Source organism: Dendropsophus ebraccatus, chromosome 9, assembly GCF_027789765.1.
Source record: "Dendropsophus ebraccatus isolate aDenEbr1 chromosome 9, aDenEbr1.pat, whole genome shotgun sequence".
Lineage (NCBI taxonomy): Eukaryota > Metazoa > Chordata > Amphibia > Anura > Hylidae > Dendropsophus > Dendropsophus ebraccatus.
Window position 1 is genome coordinate 21761142 of NC_091462.1, and position 25876 is coordinate 21787017.

A 25876-nucleotide genomic window follows, 5' to 3' on the forward strand; every position below is an offset into this window, starting at 1 on the left:
ATAAGGTGGTCTTCTTCTCCTCCTAACCATGTGTAAGAGAGGCTTTGTTCTAAACAAAGTCACTACCAACCATCCCCACAGAGTACTGCACTACTTACGCAAGGTCCCAAAGGCAGCCGCCTAAGCTACTCAACTCTGCTGCACCTTCCTAACCTACTATCTGCACTCCAAGCACCCAAAGCTAAACGCTCTGTGTTCTTCATGAAGAGAAAGGACATTGTATTACTGTGATTATTTTTGGCACACTTCTAACTGAAAAGTATTAACCTGTATTGCACTGAATAGTAGTTAAGTAAAGTGTTATCCTTGTTTGAGTGCTGGACTCTGTGCCTATTACTACCTGTCGCACCTGAACCTACACACCTGTTCTACCTTTACAAAGCCTAGTTCTAGTATACCCGGGGGTGGGCACCACTGTGACAAGTGATACCACCACACTAGCCCCCTGCTCACAACACCTAGCAGCCCCAGGTTACAGCAATAGAGCACTATTTCTTCCTCTCACACCCTAAAGAAGATCTATTTGAATCTGCTATGCCCTATGAATAATTTATACTGTATTGTATCTGCCTGCACAGGGTAACTTCTTTGGTAAAGAAGTTGATTTATTTTACATTCATACTTCTGCTGTAATGTGCACTACTATCATGGGCATTCCATCCTTGCACCCTCTGTACCCACAAGAGTACTTCAGGATCATAGACTATCCCCTAAGTGCAGACCTCCACTGACAAATGCTGTTAATTCCATGAGGAAGACTTCCAGAGTCCAAGTATTTCCCTCTGGCTATTGTCACATCACCAAACCTGCCTAAGGGACCTACAACTCCTAGCTGATCCTACACAACAATTGCCATTGACCCCTAGGGTGTCACAATTGCACCTTCCTTCCAGCACCCAGAATTCGGGGCCCATTCCCTTCCCCCTGGTGCCATGATGTTATTCACTGACACATGGCCACTGGAAAGAATGGTATTACTATATGGGGTTTGCCCAGATAGCGGAATAGCAGCTACTTTTCCTCATTCCCAAGTAATCTGCTTCCTACCCTGTGCCGATCAAGCATATACAATGTTGCCTCAACATTATGGGGCAATTGGCGTCCACATGTTGACGTGGTTTTGCCCACATGCAGCTGTCATAATTTAGCACCTCTCCGGGTGCACTAGAGATGAGCAAACTGATTTGGATCAAATCATATTTGTTCTGAATTTCCAAAAATATTTGGATTTCAATGAATTTTTTGGGACTTCTGTTAAGAAATTGCTCAACGATTTCTTGTTGGTCGCTTAATCATTGTCTGCTATAATGCTGCGTTTACACGGAGCGATAATTCGCCCAATCGAAGGATTAATGATTTCATAATAACGATGAAATCGCTTCGAGCTTTATACATGAATAGCCCAGCGCGGGGATGCCGGTGACGTAGTCCTTTAGTCTATTCCCGAGCACTGGCCCAGCATGAAGCACTGGAGGTAGGGCCGCCAGCCCCCATAGTGAGGAAACTCCCTCTCCTCTGTGATGCGGCTGCATTGATTCTAATGGAGCCGCATCACAGAGGAGAGATTGTCACACTGGGGGGCGGCTGGCCCGCCACCAGTGCTTCATGCTGGGCCAGTGCTCGGGAATAGACTGACGCCATGTGCCGGAAACTGACAGCGGTTAAAAAAAAGGCATCCCCGTGCTGGTCTATTCATGTAAAAAACTCAAAGTGGTGTACCTGATGGTACATTCACTTTAACAATACTATCCCTAACCTAGGCATCGGGTTATGGGGGGAGATTTATCAAACATGGTGTAAAGTGAAACTGGCTCAGTTGCCCCTAGCAACCAATCAGATTACACCTTTCATTCCTCACAGACTCTTTGTAAAATGAAAAGTGGAATCTGATTGGTTGCTAGGGGCAACTGAGCCAGTTTCACTTTACACCATGTTTGATAAATCTCCCCTATGCTGTCTTGACATTAAGGAGCTTGTGTACAGTTAGGTACAGACCTAAGAGACCTCAGGGCATTTCAAATAAAGGTATATAATTTGACCAAAACATGTTGTCATGTACTGCGTGCAATTCTTTTGGCCCGCATGAGTCCTTACACTAAACCATCAGTGATCAGTGATTGGGAGACAGATCAGTGATCTTTTCCCTGTATTGGTCTACTAGGCATTGCTCCCATCTAGCCAGAATCCTACTCCACACTGATGAGGGGAAACACCCAGAAACAGTTGTCTGTGGATGGATACCTGGCTTTGTGATTTCCCTGGTCATATCATCAGGTTCATAACTGAGTTGGATTTTGACTGAAGGGGCCACTTAAAGGGAACCAGTCAGTCACCATGAAAATGCTACTCAAGCTATTGGCATCATTTTATAGAGCAGAAGGAGCTGAGCGGATTGATATATATCTTTATGGGAAAAGATTCTGTATAGCTTGTACTTTATTGATTGAATCCTCTGATGTTTCCATGCTAAAGAGTCCAGTCCATTGAGTGACACCGCCTACTAGACTCCTTACCACAGGGATTTCAATCGACAGGTTACAGGTTATACTAAATCTTTTCCCATAAAGATATATATCAATCTGCTCGGCTCTTTCTGCTTTATAACATGATGGCGATAGATAAGATATCATTGTCTTGGTGACAGATTCCCTTTAACATGGTGGTTATGGTGGTCTCTGTACAGGAGCCACCCCTTTGCTAGGTCCTTCCCTGAAGGGATATCTGGCTAGTCCCATGTTTTGAGACTTGTAACTGAGGCCCCACGGACCTTTTTGCATACTAATAATAAAAAATGGCTGCCTTTTGCACACTACATACATTATGGGGGAGCTTTATCAAACATGGTGTAAAGTGAAACTGTCTCAGTTGCCCCTAGCAACCAATCAGATTCCACTTTTCATTCCTCACAGACTCTTTGGAAAATGAAAGGTGGAATCTGATTGGTTGCTAGGGGCAACTGAGCCAGTTTAACTTTACACCATGTTTGATAAATCTCCCCTTATATTTGCAATGGACTCTTTTAGTCGCTTTTCTAAATTCTGAATAAAACAGAATAAAATTACTGTCGGCCATATACCAAAAGCCTATAATAAAAGGGTGCGATACATCCTGATGTGATAAATGCAATGGATCAGCCTGCCGCCATTTTAACATCTAATTTTTACCAGGTTCCTGTTTAACCTCTTTTACCAGGGCCGCAACATGTTTCCCAGCTCGTCTGACACAGAAGGGGGGGGGGGGCCATATGATTTTCTATGTGATATTTACAGTGGCTCTAAAGCCGCCAGTACGGCATTAAACATTCAGCAGCTCTCCCTATGTTGTTGCTTTGCACAGGGTGAGGTCGGCTTTCACAGCCTACGGAATAATTTGATTCAAATACAGCACAATCGTGCAGGTAAAGATTACAGTGGAACCCGTACTTACTCCATGGGATCCTGTTACATATGAAAGCTAATTGATCCTCTTCAATTTGTAGCAAATAATTTTCCTCGAAAAGCTTCCAAATAGCTTGAAAATAATACTAAGTACTGATCCTTGCATTCAGGCGCATTTACACTTCTCTGTAAGGGAACTGATGACGGCTTTCCTGAATCCTGACTTAATTAAAGGGGTCGTGCAGGATCAGTACTTTTCTAAAACAGCGCCACATATGTCTACATAGGTTGTGCCTGGTATTGCAGCTCGACCACTGTTGGGTGAATAAAACTGATATATCAGGGGCAACCTGTACACAGGTGTGGTGCTATTTCTAAAATATTTTTTTTTCTATAAACACTTAGACACCCTTTTATTACCACCTTTGGGTGACATATTATACACAAATATTTTATGTACTTATGCACTATCTGAATGAAAGCTCCAATCATGGAATGATACTCTACTGTATGATATAAAAAATGTAGGTGTTGGTATTATTCTCGCCTAATGTTATTCTATGTAAACCCCTGCCCACAAGCACAATACACAATGGTTGCCAAAGTACCTCCTGCATCAGCATCTGAGTGAGAACAATACTAAAGGAGTGCACGCCATAAACAATACCAACAGAGTGCACGCCATAAACAATGGCAACAGAGTGCATGCCATAAACAATACCAACAGAGTGCACGCCATAAACAATACCAACAGAGTGCACGCCATAAACAATGGCAACAGAGTGCATGCCATAAACAATGCCAGCAGAGTGCACGCCATAAACAATGGCAACAGAGTGCACGCCATAAACAATACCAACAGAGTGCACGCCATAAACAATGGCAACAGAGTGCACGCCATAAACAATGCCAGCAAAGTGCACGCCATAAACAATGGCAACAGAGTGCACGCCATAAACAATGGCAACAGAGTGCACGCCATAAACAATGCCAACAGAGTGCGCGCCATAAACAATACCAACAGAGTGCACGCCATAAACAATGGCAACAGAGTGCACGCCATAAACAATACTAACAGAGTGCACGCCATAAACAATGCCAACAGAGTGCGCGCCATAAACAATGGCAACAGAGTGCGCGCCATAAACAATGGCAACAGAGTGCACGCCATAAACAATGGCAACAGAGTGCACGCCATAAACAATGGCAACAGAGTGCACGCCATAAACAATGGCAACAGAGTGCACGCCATAAACAATGGCAACAGAGTGCACGCCATAAACAATGGCAACAGAGTGCACGCCATAAACAATGCCAACAGAGTGCACGCCATAAACAATGCCAACAGAGTGCACGCCATAAACAATGCCAACAGAGTGCACGCCATAAACAATACTAACAGAGTGCATGCCATAAACAATGGCAACAGAGTGCACGCCATAAACAATGGCAACAGAGTGCACGCCATAAACAATGGCAACAGAGTGCACGCCATAAACAATACCAACAGAGTGCACGCCATAAACAATGCAGGCAGAATGCTTCGTATAAACAGTATCAACAGAGTGCTCCCTATAGATGCAGAGTGCTCCCTATAAACAAATCCAGCAGAGTGCACGACATAAAAAATACAACCAGAGTTTACCATAAACATGCATAGTGCTTCCTACAAATAATGCCAGCAGAGAGCACCCATAAACAATGCCAGAAAGAAGTGAACCCCATAACTAATGCCAACTCCTAATGAAAAGTGTGCACAGTGAGAACCGCTGACAAATGTATGGTGCCAGTTACATTCCTGAATAAGAGAAGCATACAGTATATAGAAGAAAAAGGGTACACAAAAAGGGGATGCATGTGCAGAACATTATTCCTGTGCCAGGGGAGTAACTACCACTACCGGGCCCCCCTGCAATACACTGGGCCTAGTGAGCTGTTATAATACTATCAAGGGAGATGCCTACCATGGGGGGCACTATGTACTGGGGGGTAGGATACTAGTGAAGATGCCTATTTTGGGGGGCCCAATCTTCAGGGGGGGATACCTGGGGAGATGCCTACCAAGAAGGACACTAGGGGAGATGCCTACCATGGGGGGACACTATCTACTTGGGGGGAGGATACCAGGGGAGATGCCTAACATATGCTATCTAGGGCAGATGGCTAGCAAACGGGGATTATTAGTGGGTTGGGGCAAGAAGAGCGCCCAATCTAAAGTAAAACTCTAGTATGCACAATATGTCTGCCTTCCACCTTCTGATGTCCTGCATAGGTACTCGGGTAAAATTATAGGAACCAGCTGTGAAGAAAATAATGGCTCTCGATGGCGCAAATATCTCCGGGCTAAATTAGGTGAGCAGACCTTCACCATTGTATAGGAAGACACCAGCACAGCATGTTCGACCATCACTTCATCACACGGGACACCTGTTCTGAGATCATTGCTTGTTTATACCACATATTGGTTACCAAGTATACTGCACCATGAAGGGATGGGTACTCTTGGGAAATTTTACTGGGGTTAACCAGACAGCAGTAGCACTTAGGGGGTTACACAGACATCTTTGAGCCATGGGCCATAGTAGGATGATGGAGCCCACATGGTCCATGCACTGTGATATCTAAGTAGGGAAGGTGTAGGGGCATGAAATGTTGCCCACCTGTTGTATATCTGGTACCTAGGAGTTAGGTAGAGGTGGAAAATAGGGAAAAGGTCTTCAATAAGAAGTGAAAGTGGAAGAGGCAGGGAGCAGAGAGTCAGATTTTTTCCCTAAAGAACAGAGGACACCCACTTCATCATATAAAGGAGGGTTTACATTATTATTGTCGGTTTGATTTGGTTGCCACATGATACAGCTACAGAAGAGGGCCTTGTTTATTGGAGGTATCCCCTGTGTGAAGGTCACAGGTAGTTTCGGCAGATAAACATGACTGGAGCCTTGAACAGGAGGTAGTAGGGATTGCCCATCAGGATGAAGCCTAGTGAAGGGTAGCCCCATGTCAACGAGTGCTAATCCACAATAGTGTTAGGTTCCCCTTTGCTCTAAGTGGAGAACACCAATGGCTGTAGTCTTTATTGTCGGTTGTGTACTGTGTGAAGAAGGGAAGGTATAGTAAGCTTCTTAGTGACAACAACTCAGGTTTACAACTTTTCACACAGACAGAAGACATTGTGGTGCAAATCTATACTATACCGATATCCGCAGAATTTTAAGGTGGCCTGACACATCTGATAGAAGTTGGCTGCTCCTTAGCGGATTATAGAGAAATTATGTAGATCGCCCATACGGTCTCTGATGACAAGTCTAACCTTTTGGTTTCCTATGGGGTACATGTTGTGTCTGTGGAATCAACTTTGTCACGGAAAGTCTTCCTGAGCCAGATATTGTGGGTTGTCTGCATTGTCATTGTGGGCCCATTATCAGGGGATATACCTCAGTGGATTTCCTAACAAGGCCCACAGAGTGTTAAGGAGGACTATGAGGGGACTGGTAGGGTTGTAGCCGAGGAGGTGGATAGCACAAAGAAGGCTGAGTGTTTTGTTAGCCTGGGGTCAGGGTGGGGAGTTGTCTGGCTGAAGGACACCAACTAGGCCCAATCCTGGTAGGAAGGGTAGCAGGGGTCATGTAGAGTCTTAGCTGGTACTTAGGGATATTTTCATGCTGTCTCTGAGATGAAAGAGGTTGAGGGACTATTTGTTAAGGTGTCAGGCTAACGGTAAAGGGCACCAAACTGCGGAGTGAGAACTAGGCTCAATCATAACAGGAACAGTTACTGTGGCCTAGAAATAGGTGCTCGTGGTGGTAAGTGTTCTGGGGCCTAAGTGTACCTGCTAGATTGACCTGTGTAAGTGTGGGTCAAGTGTAGTTGATGTAGGGGAACACTGTGCAGGAGTAGCTGGGGGGTAGACCTGTGTATGACCAATCTAAGTTTGGGTGCTGGTTGTGCCCGGTTGAGCTGGTAGCGGATTTGGGTTTGGTGAAGCAGAGGTAACCCTAGGTTTTGTTTCATAGATGCTAAGGTTATCACAAGATCCAAAGGGGGGGGGGGGGGGGGACTGGTCACTGAGTTTGACAATGTTCAGAAGCCCAATAAAGAATAGATGGAGGACTGGCTACATATGCTGCACCCCCATTTGTTTGGAGAACAATTTACCTGTTCTTGGGATTGGTGGGGATCTTAGTTGTTGGTTCCCACCATTCCGCCTGGGGATAGATTCTTGGGAGTCCTGTTCTGTTCAAGTTATAACAGCACATATGTGTCCTAACCATTAAGCTCTGTACACACTGTGTCAGCTGTAGCCACCAAGCCTACTGTTAAGTTCCTGACTTTTTTTTTTTTACTTTTTATCTATATCCACCTGTGTTTGTGTCTTCTTTTAAAGGGGAAAGCTGACCAGACCTTACTATAGAGGCATGTGGGTACTAACCCAAAATTTTCATTCATTTTCTGTTTAAAGAGGTTGTTTGCCAAAACATTTCTCTTTCAAGTCAACTGGTGTCAGAAAGTGCCAGAGTAATTTACTTCTATTAAAAAATCTTAAGTCTCCCAGTACTTATCAGCTGCTGCTACTTACACAGTGCTCTCTGCTGCCACCTCTGTCCATGTCAGGAACTGTCCAGAGCAGTAGCAAATCCCCATAGACAACCTCTCCTGCTCTCCAGATTGGGAAAATACCACTTCCCGCAGGACATTCAGCAGCTGATAAGTACTGGAAGACTTGAGAAAAAAATAGAATTACAAATCTCTGTCACTTTCTGGCACCAGTAATTTGAAAAAAAAAATGTTTTGGTGATTAACCCCTTTAATTAAGCTTAGGGGTTCAGATACGAGCCCAGCTCCTTCCAAAATGCAAGCACCTACAGTTCATATATAATCATATGTAACAATAAAGCATATAATATACACATAGGGGACCCATCATTACTTCTGCCAAAACATTCTTTGCTATTACCTCCCAAAAACTTAGTACAGTTAACCCCGCACCTCTACAGCTTCTAGCAGCTCTCAGAGCCTGTACTGCATATAAGGTTCCTCTATACTACATCATATTAAAGCAACCGATCAAACGTGGTCCAATGTGGAATACAAAAAAAAATCTGTTTGTAACTGAGAACATGCAGGGGTACAGCAGGGGGCTCCAGGGGTACAGCAGGTGGGTGCAGGGGTACAGCAGGAGGGTGCAGGGGTACAACAGGAGTACAGCAGGGCTGCGGAGGACCAGGCCCCTCCATAGACTCTATTTGGAGGTGACTTTGCAGCAATCTTTCTGTTTCCATAGTGCACTGTATGGAAGACTTATGCAATGAATATTTTTCTACCCCTATCGCAGGTCCTAAAATCATGGACTAATATAATCACAGTATAAATGCCAAAGCATGTAAGATATAAGATAACATGGGACGCTATTACAGATTGGGCGCTTGGGTCTATGGTCTAGGGCAGGGATGGGGAACCTTTGGCCCTCCGGCTGTTGCAAAACTACAATCCCCATCATGCCTGGACAGCCAAAGCCAAAGCTGCAACAGCCGAGGGCCAAAGGTTCCCCATCCCTGCCCTAGACCATAGACCCCAGTGCTCAAGACCAAAGACTGTTCAGGCATGATAGGAATTGTAGTTTCTCAACAGCCAGAGGGCCGAAGGTTCCCCATCCCTGCCCGAGACCACAGACCCCAGTGCCCAAGGCCAAAAATTGTCCAGACATGATGGGAATTGTAGTTTTGCAACAGCCAGATGGCTGAAGGCTCCCCAGGATCTTTCGGTTACCCCTTCAGGTATTTGACCCTAAATATTTAGACCTTGTCTAAGAAACCAGAGCATGCTGGGATTTGTAGTTACATCACAGCCTCAAAGCAGAGTTTCTCACTCTCAGGCCTTATGGTGACTTCCAGTTCTGCGTAACCAAAGAATCATTCATCTCGAGAAATTCTACCCGTCTCGAGACAAATCTCCAAGACCCATTAGAAACGTGATGGAAATATGAGGTCAGTGTTTCTTATTTTCCCTCCAAGAGCTGCTGCTGCTACTACATAGAGCCTACATCTCCAGAGACCCAGTGTGAGCCTCTTCTTCTTCAGACCCCTCCTCCTCCTCGTCCTCCCCCTGAAAAGGATGGATCCTGCACATCTCTTTTTTTTTTTTCCTTTCTCCAGCAGGAGAAGCATTGCCCTGCCTCCTCCTCCTTCTTCCAGTTTCACCATCGACATTTCCATGCAAAACATTGCAAATAATGCCTATTTCTGTCAAACCACCGAGGATGGGGAGTGGGTGGGGTGTTGGCGGTGGGGGGGGGGGGGGGGGGCACGGTCCACCGCAGTCCATCACTGCTTAATATTGCAGGAGATGATGCTCAACGTGCACATGGGCCACGGTGCAAATCTCCCATCAGCAAAGCCACAATTGACACCATAGCGTGATAACTGCTGGTAGCTGGGTAGAAGGGAAAAGAGCGCAGTATCGCAGCTGACATGTCATCTTCTCCGCTCCCCTGTGGTTATCACACCAGTAAGTTTACACATCTGCAATGACGTATACACCGGACCCATTTATGAAAATCAATGACTTCTTACATAACGTATATAGCATTGTTGCATTGCTGTAAGCACACCGGACCCTCGGCAATCCTTCACCCTTTGCATCCCAAGCATGCACACACATATATACAGGTAACAGATATATAAGCCATCACCTAACCCACTTTATTTGCCCAAATCCTAAAAAGCATTGAGACTCCCATAGCAAAGCATGCAGAATAGAAAATACTTACCGCCTCCGAATCTTCAAATCCATGTAGGTACAAATTGTCGTACATGGAGGTCTAGAATCCAATGCACCTTTTCAATACGGAAACAAAAAAGCTAGCACGACCACTGCTGGGAATTGGAGGCCTCGGTAAGACACCAAGCCTGCACTGTGAATTTTTTGTGTGTTTGTATTCCCCAGCCAAGATGCTGTTCATTCATATTATAGAGGGGAGGTTATCCCTAGAGGCAGTTCAGACCTGGCATTTTTATCTGTGTTCCAAATTCAGAGCATGAAAGCAAAACCCTTCCCCACCAAGGACTGGTGAGAGACCTAGGAATGTGCCCTGCGATTGGCTGGAATCTCTCAGCTGAATGTTCATTTGCTTTGATAGTAAGATGACGAGCAGAAGGTCTATAATGTGCAATGCAAGAATCCTTCCCCGGCTCCCTTCTTTTTTTTTTTTTTTTTTTTTTTCCTCTTCTCCTTTCCTCCCTTTCTCTTTCTCGCTCTCTCTGTGTTAATTCTCACTTGCAAGAAAAAAAAATAAAATATATATAATGTAAATAAATTCTTTATTGTGTGATTACACCTGTCACTTTTTTTTATTCTTTAGTTTAAGTCCTATAGGTAAAAAAAAATAAAAAAAAATTAGTCATCATAAAAATTATGCAAATTTAATAGAATTCAAAGTTGCCTGTGGGCGCAGATTTTGTCGCGGAGGGAAGGAGATTGCAGCGGATTTATTTATTTTTTTTTTTTTTGTAATTCCGGTAATTTAGTGGGTTTTCTTTTTATGATTATAATCAATGTGTCAGAATATTATTTTTTTTTTTTATGGAAATGAATGAATTGTGTTGAGTAGGGATTGTTGGAGGGCGCTGGGATCGGATAGAGGGGGTGGGCGTATTGTCTACTTAAAATTTATTCAGCTGTGGTTTGGTTAAGTTGGGAAAGTTGGGTGACAAGCACTATGGTTGCAATTATTATTCCCAAGGGCATTTTAACACAACTTTCCTAGAGAACTGATAGGCACATTGGGCTTCAGTCCTGTTTAAAAACAAGGATAGGAAGGTTTACCCTTCAGGAGTTAGGAAAGCTGGGTGACAACACCAATTAGAAGTGTAATGATGTCACTCACCTATTGTTTTGTTATAGATGTTCTCAGGAAAGATGGGGGACAACCCCTATTGGAAGCATAATTATGTCACCCATGTCTTCTCAAATTTTTTTACTTAGCTACTGCTTAATTCGAGATGTTCCTGGGAAAGCTGGGTGACAAACACTGTGGCTGCAATTATGTTTCCCAAAGGCATCTTAACACAACTTTCCTAGAGCACTGAAAGGCACATTGGACTTCAGTCCTGTTCTGAAACAAAGATAAGAAGCTTTGCCTTTCAGGAGTGTAGAAAAGCTGGGTGACAACCCCTATCAGAAGCGTAAATATGTCATTCATGTTTTCTCAAGGGTCAAACATTTTTTACTTTTGATTATTTGATTATCCTGAGAAAGCTGGATGACAAACACTATTGCTGCAATTATATTTCCCAAGGGCATCGTAACACAACTTTCCTAGATAACTGAAAAATAAAACTAGCTTCAATCTGGTTCCAAAACAATGACAGGCAGGTTTGACTTTCAGGAGTTTAGAAAGCTGGGTGACAACCCCTGCTGGAAGTGTAGTGGTGTCACCTATGTCCTCTCAAGCTACAAGAAAGATAGATTTACCTAAGGTTTAGTTATAGCTGTTCATGGGAAAGCTGGGTGAAAACCCCTATTGGAAGTGTAATGATGTCACTCACCCATTGTTTGTTATAGGTGTTCTTTGGAAAGCTGGGTGACAAGCACTATGGCTGCAATTATTGTACCCAAAGGCATTTTCACACAACTTTCCTAGAGCACTGAAAGGCAAATCTGAATTCAGTCCTGGAAATGATTCCAGATCACGTGCAGGCAGATTTGCCTTTCAGTACTCTAAGAAAGCTGGGTGAAATCTACTGGACGTGTAATGATGTGCTTTCGGGCTACAAAAAAATGTATTTAAGTATTGCTTAGTTATAGCTGTTCCCAGGCAGGCTGTGTGACAAGCAATATGGCTGCAACTATAGTTCTCAGTTCTCATTTTAACCCAACTTTCCTGGAATGTTAAAAGGGAAATCTGTCCAGTCCTGTCCTAAAGCAATAATAGGCAGGTTTGCCCTTCAGGAGAGTAGAAAAGCTGGGTGACAACTCCTAATGGAAGCGTAATGATGTCACCCATGTCCTCTTAAGGTACAACAAAAAATCAACTATGGTTTAGATATAGCTGATTCCAGGAAAGCTGGGTGATAAGCAACATGGCTGCAAATATTATCCCCAAAGGCATTTTAGCACAACTTTCCTGGAGTACTGACAAGTAACATAGACTTCAGCCCTGGAAGTTTTTCCAAATCATGAATAAGCAGAGCTGCCTTTCAGGAGGTTAGGAAATCTGAGTGACAACACCCATTGGAAGTGTAAAGATGTCACTGACCTATTGTTCAGTTATTGCTGTTCCCAGGAAAGCTTGATGACAGGCAATATCGCTGCAATTGTAGGTTATCTATCTATCTATCTCCTATCTATCTATCTATCTATCTATCTATCTATCTATCTATCTATCTATCTCCTATCTATCTATCTATCTATCTATCTCCTATCTATCTATCTATCTATCTCTCTATTATCTATCTATCTAATCTATCTATCTATCTATCTACATACATATCTATCTAGGTTTGATTCTATCTATCTATCTATCTATCTATCTATCTATCTATCTATCTATCTATCTATCTATCTATCTATCTATCTATCTATCTATCTATCACAGATCTTTGAAGCCAAAGCCAGGAACAGACTATAAACAGGGAACAGGTCATAAAGGAAAGACTGAGATTTCTCCTCTTTTCAAATCCATACCTGGTTTTGACTTCAAAGATCTGTCAGATAAATCTGTCTGTGTAAACGCACCATATGTCATATCTATCTATCTATCTATCTCCTATCTATCTATCTATCTATCTATCTCCTATCTATTATCTATCTATCTATCTATCTATCTATCTATCTATCTATCTCCTATCTATCTATCTCCTATCTATCTATCTCCTATCTATTATCTATCTATCTCCTATCTATCTATCTCCTATCTATCTATCTCCTATCTATCTATCTATCTATCTATCTCCTATCTATTATCTATCTATCTATCTATCTATCTATCTCCTATCTATCTATCTATCTATCTATCTATCTATCTATCTATCTCCTATCTATCTATCTATCTATCTATCTATCTATCTATCTATCTATCTCCTATCTGTCTATCTATCTATCTATCTATCTATCTCCTATCTATCTATCTATCTATCTATCTATCTATCTATCTATCTATCTATCTATCTCCTATCTATCTATCTCCTATCTCCTATCTATCTCCTATCTATCTATCTATCCTCCATCCATCACCAGTCACCGCGCACCCTGCACAGATCTCAGGTGCTCAGGAATTGCTGAAACCCTCTGTGCCCCTTTATGACACTCCTGTACATCACTGACAGCTGGTGCCCTGCAGCTCCATGTGAAGTGGTCTTTGGATGAGATGTATAACATCTGAGGCAGGGGGGCATTGTGGAGTAACATCTTCCAGCCCTTAGCAGTTGTCATTGTTACCACACTTTCCAAAGACCCTGAACAGAATAGAACCTTCCATGTTTATCCATCCATCTTGTGTTCTCCTCCGCTTCTGTCACTAGGTCACTGCATTTGTATTAGCCTCTTCATGAAACAGGAGGCTCAGGATGAACAGCAAATATATTTTATTGCCATGGGTTTATGAACAGTGAATGAGATGGGTGTGAGAGGACGGCTTCTAATAAATGTAAAGTACATTATCCTGGAGAGGTAAGCTTGGTTTAGTGTTAATTCACACCAAACAGCTGCCTATGAGTGTGTGGGGGAGGAGAGGTATGCTGGGTAATGGGGTTGTCTTAGTAAAATAACCACTTTTAAAGCTGACACCTTCAGTAGCTGACAGCTGAAAGTTCATTTGGCCTACACCAGGGGTGTCGTAAAGTGGCAGCCCTCCAGTTGTTGCAAAACTACAATTCCCATCTTGCCTGGACAACCTTAGCTTTGACTTAGCAGTTCCTGTCAGGAATTGTCCAGAACAGCAGCAAATCCCCATAGAAAACCTCTACGGCTCTGCACAGTTCCTGACATGGACAGAGGTGGCAGCAGAGAGCAGTGTGTCAGACTGGAAAGAATACACCACTTCCTGCAGGACATACAGCAGCTGATAAAGAGAAGTAAATTAGAAATCTATATAACTTTGTGAAACCAGTTGATTGGAAAGAAAAAGATTTTTGCTGGAGTACCCCTTTAATATCCAATATGCCTGCCCCTTATCATCTATTGGGGGGAGCTAGGAGGCCTGATACACATTAGGAATTGGCCTGTACAACCTAAATAGATGGGGCCAAATTTACTGTAGGGTGTGGACCATATAAATACCATAAACTGGGTCCCTCTATAAGTGGGGAGAACTTACTGTAACAGAACTCCGACCTAACACGCATACATCATTGGCACGATCTATAGCAGGGATGGGGGAACCTTCGTCCCTCCAGCTGTTGCAAAACCACAATTCCCATAATGTCTTGACAGACAAAGCTATGCCTGTCCAGGCATGATGCTAATATATATATATATATATATATATATATATATATATATATACATATATCGATAGATAGATAGATAGATATATGTATATATATATATATATATATATATATATAGATAGATAGATAGATAGATAGATAGATAGATAGATACACATATATCTTGAGAAGAGATGCGATGTATTAAGCAATAAGTAACTCTGGCTCTCAGCGCCCCTGCCATTCATTGCCCCCTCTCGGGTCTCTCAGGTGACAGGAGCAGCAGTTATGGGGCGGTGGATATCTGGCTATTGATCCCATCGCTTCCCACAGACCGAAGCACGCGGTATAATTGACGCCGGGACTAATTAACTTTATGGGAGGATAAAATCACTTTTTGAAGCCTTTGTCATTTTTTTTTCAGCTGCACATTAATTTTCCTGCATAAACTTCTCCGGCGCCGGGCCTGGTAGGGTGAGCCGGGGATGTAGGCACCGTTCATTTTTCTCCAATTGTGTCAATAACAGACTCATTTCAGTCAGACTTTGACAAATTGAGTCAAGAAAAGCACTGGAGACGGAAGAAAGTAGCCGCAACTGGGAATTCTAAGGTTTAACTCTTTGTAATAACAGTTAAAGAAGGGCCACATAGCAAAATGGAGTATGGGCCCTACATTGCCTCTCCCCTACTGGTGAAAGTGACACAATGCAGATAAACTATGAGTAGGTGGAGACTAGCCTCTATGATGGCTCACCTACAATGCATACACACGGATCAGGGGAACCTCTTCTGTGTCTGTATACACACCCTAGGAATCAGCAGCAGCAGCAGCATGGAGGCATTGTAGAGCAGTAATAAATAGTCTAAGCCTGGGACAAGATCTAATGCAGTTAGGTCTTGTGTAGTCTCTTCATGGATTTATATGGGCAGCATGTAACTTTATCTCTCAGTAAATTAGCATGTATGGATTATAGATTGAAAGGTTTTTCCGACATCAGGTAAGACAGAGGTGATGACATAACTCGGGGGAGGGGCTAGACCTCAGTCTCCTGTGACATCAGAGGATGAAAGAGAGGAGCCGGGAGCTGGAGACCAGGGTCGTAGCAGGGGGGCAAAGGGGGCAGCTGCCCTGGGGCGCAGAGACCGGGGGGGGGGGGGCGCCATCACAGGGAGCAGAGAGAGCAACTCGGGTTGTGGCACTAACATATATATATTTCTCTGCTGTGCCTCATATTACTGGGGAAACATATTGCTGAACTCAAGGAGACCAGCCAAACGACAACACTGCCGGCTGCTAGGGAAAGCGCTCAATGCAGTGAAGTCCTAGGTGCATTGCCCACTGGGAAACATGAATATGCAAAAGAAGAGCCTGCTTATACTGGTGAGCTGAATAATGTTGATTCATTTACATATTATATAGTTTGCAGAAGTCTTAGATACCCTGTCCTGTTGGTGTAAACTGCTGTCTGTAAGTCACATGTGTCAGGGGTAGACATGACAATGGGGGGGGGGGGGGGGGGGGGGCTCCAGGTTATGTTGCCAAATGCCCAGAAAATGCACCAAATGCCTACCCATCTGTTCTGGGTCTAAACTGTTAAACAGACTGCAAAAACGCATTGTGAACCCAGCCTTACTTGGGCCTTAAAGCTTGAAGAAGACAAGTCCAGGTAGGTACCTTAGTTGCAGCCTCATTTACCCCCCTACCAGAAGGGTCACGTTCTAGCTACTTCTTCCTCCAGTAATAGGAATATGCAAAAGAGGAGCCCGTCGAGCCTCATTGAAGAGTCTCAAAACACAGGACTGGCCAGATATCCCTCCGGGAAGGACCCAGCCAAGGGGCAGCTCCTGTTAGGAAACCTCCAAAACGACCACATTAAGTGCTGCCCCTGGGCTGGGTCCTACCAGGAGGGATATCTCGCTAGTCCTGTGTTTTGAGACTCTTCAATGAGGCTCCACGGGCTCTTCTTTTGCATATTCTTGTTTCCCAGGGAGCAATGCACCTAGAACTCCACTGCATTGAGCGCTTTCACTAGCAGCCAGCAGTGTTGTCGGTGGGCTGGCCTCCCTGAGTTCAGCAATCTGTTTCTCTTATGGCTCTACTAGGCATTGCTCCCACCTAGCCAGAATCCTGCTCCACACTGATGATGGGCAACACCCCGAAACAGCTGTATGTGGATGGTTACCTGGCCTTGGTTAATCCCTTGTCATTACATTGACTTATATGGCCACTTAATATGGTGGTTTTGGAGGTTTCCTAACAGGAGCTGCCCCTTGGCTGGGTCCTTCCCGGAGGGATATCTGTCTAGTCCTGTGTTTTGAGACTCTTAAATGAGGCTCCACGGGCTCCTCTTTTGCATAGTTATGTTTCCCAGGGGGCAATGCACCTAGGACTCCACTGCATTGAGCGCTTTCACCAGCAGCCGGCAGTGTTGTCGTTTGGCTGTTCTCCCTGAGTTCAGCAATCTGTTTCCCCAGTAATATGAGGCACAGCAGAGACATATATATATATATATATATATATATATATATATATATATATATATATATATATATGTTAGTGCCACAAGCCGAGTTGCTGGAAGTGATGTTGGGCCTGCTGGTGGGTTTGGTATTTTGGAGGCTACTTATCACGATGGCCAAAAGCAGTAACATCCACCCCCGGACACACGGCAACTGGACCTTGGTTAGGACTAAGGTGAGGTGCGGAGTGTAGGTGCAAGTGCGGCGGCAGAGATGACAGAGTCCCACTTTAAACAACTTTCAGACTGTACTGGAAAAAGGTAACTTAGAGCAAACAGTTACAAACAGTGCTCAAGTACTTACTGCAAAAATAATTAGTAATAATACTTCAATAGATAGATAGGTGAGTTGATAGAGGAAACAGTAAGGTGACAGGTGTCAGGGACTGGATAGGAGGGCCTCTTGCCTAATGTACTATGTACTCTGCCGGGATGTGGTGAAGTGTCTTTAATATGTTTGAAGAATCCTCGTACTCACGTATGGATGAGTCTCAGTTACCTCACCTAACCACCTTCTGCCCCATAGTGTCAGGTTTCCGTCCTACTGGGGTACGAGTCCCAGGTCTTTGCTCTGAGTGGAGCTGGCTTGTAGTGTCCTTCCTACAAAGCTGAGCGTCTTGGCAGTAGAGAGCGGCTTGCTGGCACTGTGCTCTACTGCAGGTCCAGTCTTTTTTATGGGAATTTGTTACTGCTCTGGACAGTTCCTGTCATGGACAGAGGTGGCAGCAGAGAGCAATGTGTAAGACTGGAAAGAATACACCACTTTCTGCAGGACATACAGCAGCTGCTAAATATTGGAAGACTAGAGTTGTTTTTTTTAAATAGAATTAATTTACAAATCTTTATAACTTTCTTTTTTTACTGGCATACCCCTTTAAATCTCTTCTATGAATTGCAATATTCTGTCTCCAGATTGGAAGTAGGAAGAGCAGCTCTGAAGCGCAAACTGCTGCTCTACCAATTTACCGTATTCCTCTCAGGCTTAATGGAAATGAAGTTAATGCAGGGTCTGCTGGCTGTTATTATACATTCTGTAGCTCCTGCCAGAATATTCCTTTGTACCTGACTTGTAATGATGTCTTTATCTGCACCTATTAATAGCCCAGTCCAGAGCCTTCCTTTCTATCTAGCACCAGAATATTCTATGTGAAGTGATGCAGCCTGCCGACAAGTCTATTGTGCAGAGAAGTTACCAAATCGGAAAACTTGCTTCTTTTTTAAGTTGTCCGAGTTTCCCCGCTGCATTCACCGAAGTCTGGTTGCCATGGAGATGGGTCCAATTCAAAACCTGAAAAGCCCCCCCCCCACCACCACCACTAGCGGGAGTGCACTGGATCTTCACGTTAACTGCACGACTAAGGCTGGAGCGTCAACTCTGGATTAGGAGTGGATACAATAGGAAAAGGGGATTTTTTTTTATATGCCACAGCGTGTTTTAGAGGGGAAAAAAAAGCAGATGTGTGGGAAGATGCTTACACATAAACATGACTCATAGCTCATCAGAGCCCGGGGAGCTGAGAATCTCTGCAGGTTTTTACACTTGCACCTTTTTCACTGAATATCTTAACTGCTTTAATCCTCATCAGAGCCCTAATTCATTTAAAGGGATAAAATCCATAAGAAAAAAAAAAAGGGTCATAGATCTAAGTGGCTGTGATTTGGTTGATCTGCCTGTAATTGAATGGTTGCTGTCATTTCACACATCTTCCCTCCAGGTGATAGCCCATGTGATACCTAAGGTAAAATGGCTCCTTATGCTAGAAAACATCTCTAAAGTCTTGGCCACTAGGTGTGTCACTTATCTGAAATCTGCTGTCCACTGCCTGTTGTTAGGGTAAATCTGTCTTTAGCAACAGCCATATCAAGATAAATTACAGGAAGTGGGGGTGGGGCTAACCATGTGCTGTGTGCAGGATAAATAGCCTGAGAAAGCCTGGTCTGTGTACCTTTAAGTTGAGCCAGTCTTACCTAAAAGGTAAATCAAAGCTGTCCCTTTATCTCTTACCACCCATAAAGCTCAGGGTAACTATCCCTTGCAAGAAGTTTCTATATACAGTTTCCCTTTAATTCTCCACCCCTGTATTATTAGATAACCCGTGGCTATTACAAGAATTCCAAACCTATCGGAATTCTCACAGTCGTCCCCTGACCTTTACCCCCATAGAGAAACATTGTGCTAATGTGCGAGTTGTCATATTGCTGTCCGATAACTCTAACTTGTGGGCGACTAAGAGTGGACGAAGATCCCTTGAGGAAACAACGCGCAGCGATCTTGGCAATTACAAATGTCCGAGGGCAAGACGTTTTCAGTCGCACTACGTCCAAATATTATATTTGCATGAAAGATTTGCATGTTACCCGCTTCAGTTCTACAGTCCACTCCTTCCGAGATTGTGGAATCTGAATGTATCTAACAGCAGTAAGATGGCGATTATCTGGGTCAGTAAGATTAATTGGCATCACAGCATAAAATGGTGCCAGGCTGTCCCCAGTAGTGGCAATGTATACACCATAAATCACTAACCTATGAGTAATAGCTGACGTTGTATTATGTATATAATATAAAACATTACTAAATCATAGCAGGGTAACGGTTAAGTAGTGGCCCCCAGTACCCACACACTAGCGGACAATGTTAAGGCCACTAAGGTCGGTGGAACCCTGCCTATCCATTGGCATATCATTTCACATTTTGCTGATGTATACATACACGGCATAATTGTAATATGAACCTTGTCAAAGAATTGTTATTTTTTGGCCCGAATGAGGAACAACACAGCCCTCTACTGCCACCAATGGATGTATCGGGAATTGCAAAAAAAAAAGATAATTCTTATCCAGCAAAATACCCCTTTAAAGCTGCACCCTTTTGCAGTGTCCCAGAACCCATGTGCCTTTGCTTTTTGTGTATCTATGTCGGTCAGCAACAACTATTTTCTATTGCAGGGTTTACTATGGAAAAGTGTCTACTGTTTTTTGGCCACATGATGGCACTATTTCTGTACAGCCAGCAAGCTGAAGTAAACCAAGGGGTTAATTGTTCTTGTAATACTTTTACATGCTTGAGAGCAAGTTACCAGCAACCTCCCTGAGCTTTGAGCCTATCACAGGCTCTTCTAGAAGGTTCCCTCTAGGTTTTCTCTGTTGGCTGTTGAGTTACCACACAACCTACTTACCAATAGGAGACTAGTCCCAGCCTTTAAATATAAGTTTGGTGAGCAGAATCATGTGGGGGAATTAGTTACTAGATACTGGGTCAGTTCCTGAACAGATCAGCGTAAGACAGAATTTCAGGGGGAGTTCTTTCCAGGGCCTGGCCCCGCGGCCAGGTGCCAGAGTAAAACAAAGACTGGAACCCTATTTACATCTGCCAGCCAGGCTATGGTCTGCTAGAGTAAGGAAGGGGGTAAACTAATGCAGGCAAGGAACACCTTTTCACGCTGTTGGGGATTGTCTCTCTCAAGTCTCTAGTGTCAGGTCATGGTCACCCCTACACTGTTGAACCGCAGCTCAATCGTGGTGTGCTATGGCACTCTTCAGCAATGCAACCATGTACCCCTAGCCTAAATGTGGTGCAATAACATCCCAATAACACTTTTCCATCCTCCCCCTATCCATGTCTTTGAATTTGTAACTTTACATAAAGTACCGATCGCGGCGAGTGTATACACATTTCCGGTACAACCCGCCACACAATGAAATGATCATCTTTCTTATACACATAATCCTTTAAGTGTTTCTTTCGCCTACTGTAATAAAAGTGCGTGGTTGGTTTTTTTTTTTGGCCGGTTGCAGCTTCTAAAATTAACTTTCCAAATGGCAATGATGGCAAAACAGACAGCTTTAAATACGTCACCGCAAAAGTCACAGAAATAGGTTCAGCAAATTGTAATTGCGAGAGGAATAGTGCATTAGATGTCTGGGATATTTTTGTGCAAGGTTCATTAGGACTCATTTTAGCGCCGCTTATCTTCATTTATGCATATGACAGCTAAAAATAACCTGCAGAGAAAAATCTGCTCATCGCTAAAGTGGTTGGACGGAGAGGCTGGTGACCTTCAGGGGCTTCTGATATCGGTAATGTAGGTGGTCATGGTCACCCTACGGCAGGGATGGGGAACCTTCTGCCCTACAGCTGTTGCTAAACTACAATTCCCTTCATGCCTGGACAGCCAAAGCTTGGCTTTGACTGTCCAGGCATGATGGAAATTGTACTTTTGCAACTGAAGGACCAAAGGTTTCCCATCCCTGCCTTAGGGTGAGATGTCTACACTTGTATTTGTTTTCAACCAATAGGAGATGGACTTAGTGACAAGTATTTGGCTATGAAGTCACCCCTTATATTTCCTTTTTTAGCTCCACTCAATTAGGTTTATGTTCTTGTTTTCCTTTTAAACCAAAAAAGTTGTAAACTTTCCAAAAGATGAAAAAAAAAATCAATATACCGTCATTATAGGTTTTCCATGGGATTCTAGAAAAATCGAAACCTTCTATGTGCAGTAAATAATGGAGGAGGACTACATGGACTGTCTGCGGTGGTATGTTTTGGAAATAGGGGGTAAAAACATCAGAATGCCTTACTTTGACATGGACCAACACCTTGTTGCCCTACTGGAATGCCCCTTTAGGCCGGAAACACACACTGCACATTGCAATTTTTGTGGCAAAACCAGAAGTGGATCTAACATAAAAGAAACTTACAACTCCTCCCTTTATAATTTCCATACCATTTGAATTCACTTCTGGTTTTGGCAAAAAAAAAAAAAAAACTGGTGTGTTTCCAGCCTAAAAGGGATTTTTTTAGGCTTAAGCCCCTATTACACAGAGCGATGTTTAGGAGTAAATGTACGCTGTCAGCGCTCACTTGCTCCTCATTCCCTGCTCGCTGCCGGCGCCATTACACGCGTCGGCAGAAAGCGGGTGAGAGCCAAGGGGCGCAGGGAGCTGCCCGGGTGATTGCTTGATCGTCCGGGCAGCCCACGGAGGATAGCAGCGGTCTGCTGCCGCTGCTTCTATTTCTCTGAGCAAGGGCAGCAGATCGTTGCTATATTAGTCGTTTGTCTTTCAACGTGTTGAAAGACAAACGACAGCAACTATCAGCTGACATCGTTCATGTCTGCTGATCGCTGTCTTCTATTACACAAGATTATTATCGGCCAAATATGGCCAATAATCGTTTCGTGTAATAGGGCCTTTAGAAAAAAGCACAGCTACTTTCCTGCAAAAACAGCTACCCACCCCAGGTCCTTCAGCTCACTACTGACCCTACTGACAAGGAAGTGAAACACTCATGTCTTCATACATTTACTGGAGTAATAAAAGAGAAAAATTCCAACAAAAAGTTACATTAGCTCCAGTAAAACGGTCTGGAGAGGTGACGGGTCCTTTAAAAAACCAAACTGCTTTCAAAATTTACCTGGTTACCATTGGAAACAGACTACAATGTATCTACACTTTGCAGTCAGTCATGTGACCTAAACTCTCTATTGAGCTCCCACAATGCACTAGTCACTTATAGAACAAAAATCCTGTAGATGGCCCCAAACAAATTATTGAGATTTTGCTAAAATCACCGATTTTGGTGGGACCAGCCAACTGGCTACTTTGTGACAAATTATGTTAGGGGGAAAGAAGAGTTGGGAATGTTGGAATTGTCAATTGGCTGATAATTTAGTTTTTTTTTTAAGTAGATAAGCCACTGACAATTCTCCCTCATGTATGGGGTAAACAGGAGAGATGGCTCATGGCCGACAGCTATTCTTTCTTATGGTTCTCCATAGGAGGGTTCCAAGACCCCCAGCCCCCCAAGACACCATGAGGGGTAGCACAACACATAAACAACTTACATAACTTACGCAGCCTCGGATTCTTTAGTTCATTTTCTATTAGAATGGGGACGCTGTACTTTTTTTTTTCTGAACGCCCACACACTGTTTCCAAAACATCCGTCTACTTTACATACAGGGGCACCTTAGCCATTACTCACAGGGTAGACAGCACAATGCTTGGCAGCGACTGGCACTTGAAATGATTTTATCTGCAGGTTTACTATAATAATGAATGACTGCACACCTCTGAAGGGTGGTCAATGAGAATGCCAGATCCTGCTCTCAATGGACCTTCCGGGATATACGTTATAAGTCATACTGATACAGGCCGATGAAGATGAAGAAGAGGGGGAGCAAAATGTCCTAGGGCCCTATTACAGGGACCAATAACCTGCCGAATCAGGTCGATTTGGCAGATTACTGCTCCGTGTAATAAAGACAAGGATCAGCCGATGACAAGGATCAGCCAATGACAACGATCAGCCGATGACAAGGATCAGCCAATAACAACGATCATCGGTTGATTGTGTTTTTTAGTCCTGGCCTAAAATCATCGACTACCAACCAAGCATCAATACATGTAATAGCGATGCATGGTCAACGGCTGATGAACCTGTATACAAAATAATAAAGTATATACTGTACATACCTGTCCACGCTCCCCGGTATCTTCCTGGCTTCTGCCCGCAGCCGCCGGTGGAACATCAGAGCTGGTCTCTGAAGTGACAGGCTGCTCACTGGCTGAAACATTACAGTGCCGAGGTCAGTGATTGGTTGAGCAGCCTGTCACTTCAGAGACCGTCTCTGCAGTTCTCCCGACAGCTGCAGGCAGAAGCCAGGAAGACACCGGGCAGCTTGGACAGGTATGTATGTATTTTATTATTTTACACTAATTAGGTAGGGGCTACACGGACACCGCAAACAGCTGCACGAATCACATCACATCATTCATTTTGAAAAAGAAGACCTCTGAAACCGAAACCTGAAATCTGATTGGTTGCCTTGGGCAACTGCTCCCTTGCTCAAGGTTTGATAAATCTGCCCCTATATATCTACACCTATGTATAAAGTCTATTATATTTGCACCACCAGAAATATTACATAGATCCAAAAATTGCTGTTTTTGTTTTGGGCCCCAACTCTCCCGGAAACTACCCGATAAAAATCCGCCAGGACAATATGTTATTTTGAGAACCATGTGACAATATACAGATACGCTATATATCACATGATACACATGGATGCATGGACTTTGCATCCAACTGGCCATAGCAATAGAGCTAAAACAAAGACACTGTGAATAAAAGTAAGTGGAATTACCTGGATTTCCGTATTTATTATATTAATTGTTATCGAGGTTATAGACAAACACAATCTAACACAATGGGGGAGATTTATCAAATCTTAGGCAAAGGAATTGTGGCGCTATTGTGTGGTGCACTGCTGTGAGGCTCTACCGGTCAATCGCTAGGTGGTACTGTGTAACGCCACTACAGTGGCGGTTGGTCGGAGTATAGCTCAGCCAGATGTTGTACTCTCAGCATACAAGGGGTGTTGTTCCCCAAAATACCAATATTTCCCAATTGGAAAAATTTAACTTTTTTTTAGTTCCCATTAAAATACAAAATACAAACAAACAAAAAACGCACAAAGTGAACTGTGATTTAAAAGCTGTACACCATCTAAATGAGGTGCGATACTCTTGTAAACTTTACCCGCTGTAGGTGAACTAGGAAGAAGGCTCCACAAGTCATGCAGTTCCCCCGTCGGGGTTACACTTAATTCGATTTGCTTACACAACGGGGTTAAGCTCAAGACGCCCCGGTGTGTATAGGAGCTCTATTCCGTACACTCTATACAGTGGCAGAAAAGGCAGACTGGGTCTTAACTGTCTAGAACCTTGAGAGCGATTTTGCACGCTACACTCCAACTAGCTAGCCCCTCATTTCAAATCTGCTAATAAACTAACTTTAGATGGTGGACAGCATTAAAAATGCCTTTCAGTCATGCCATGTGTTGCTGTACCCTAAGTGTTGACATTACCCATAGGTATATGGAGTGAAGAGGAGCAACCTCAACTGGAGCCAATACTGCTGGGGGGAGCTACAGACCCCTAAGGCTGCAGAACATTACATATGGAAGAACAGAGATGTAGGGATACGATACAGGGCAACCACTATGTCTATTCCCTATTAGGACCCAAGAGAATCAAGCTCTGGTCCTTACGAAGGCCCGAGGCCTACAACACACCCAAATCCCACTATTGTTTGGTTAGTAAAAATGGTTTATTTCCCTATATGGTAGAATACGCCTCAAACACACATTATATACAGCCATATTATCCTATGATATATACACAATACGGCTACTTAGGCCACATACATAGGATTTAATAACTGATGCCATATATGAATCTTTTATGTAATCCGTTTACAGAGCTGAAAATGGGGACGCATGATATTTGGACAGTAATGAATTTTCAATAAGCAGAAGACAGCAGCAGCTGATAATATGTCTTCTACTGCCATCTAGTGTAAAGAGCTGAGCAATACATGCTCCATTACAATGTGTAATGTACGGCAAGGCCGTGTCTAGGCCCAGGCCCACAGCTAGGGGGTGCCCTGCGGCATCTGACAGTACCCGGCCCACAGCCCCTGCATCCTCAGGACTGGCCCGGGGATCTGGAATCTAAGTTCCAGATCCCCTGGCCAGAGCGACCTTTAGCTGTG

At 43.7% G+C, this 25876-nt stretch overlaps 1 protein-coding gene across 1 annotated transcript in view; it reads right to left on the reverse strand.

The window, feature by feature from the left end:
- The window catches only part of CACNB4 (calcium voltage-gated channel auxiliary subunit beta 4), a 120173-nt gene that overhangs the window by 67225 nt on the left and 27072 nt on the right, over positions 1–25876 (reverse strand). The window lies entirely within an intron of this gene.